This window comes from Sinocyclocheilus rhinocerous, unplaced genomic scaffold (genome assembly GCF_001515625.1).
Source record: "Sinocyclocheilus rhinocerous isolate Xijiao unplaced genomic scaffold, SAMN03320098_v1.1 scaffold1926, whole genome shotgun sequence".
In the NCBI taxonomy this organism is placed as follows: Eukaryota; Metazoa; Chordata; class Actinopteri; order Cypriniformes; family Cyprinidae; genus Sinocyclocheilus; species Sinocyclocheilus rhinocerous.
This window is the reverse complement of record NW_015638052.1, coordinates 145,713-145,997: the sequence shown is the minus strand read 5'-3', so window position 1 is coordinate 145,997 and position 285 is coordinate 145,713. Positions and strand designations below refer to the sequence as shown.

Below are 285 nucleotides of genomic sequence, written 5' to 3'. Positions count from 1 at the left end.
CTGTCCATCTGCCATCAGTGGTTCAATCTGAATTTCATGAAGTGACGAGAATACTTTTTGTACGCAAAGAAAACAAAAATAACGACTTTATTCACCATAGCGCCATTTTGGAGGGTATCCACTGAATGAAAACTGCATACGCTCTTCTATGTCAGCCACACCACACGGATACGCTGTTTTCTTTCAAATCAAAGCGTAAATAAACATAGAAAATGTATCCGTGTGGTGCGGCTGACACAGAAGAGCGTACGCTGCTTGCGTTCAGTGGATATTCTCCAAAATGGC

At 42.1% G+C, this 285-nt stretch overlaps 1 long non-coding RNA gene across 1 annotated transcript in view; it reads left to right on the top strand.

The window, feature by feature from the left end:
- Positions 1-285, top strand: part of LOC107749586 (uncharacterized) — a 93,629-nt gene that overhangs the window by 6,051 nt on the left and 87,293 nt on the right. The window lies entirely within an intron of this gene.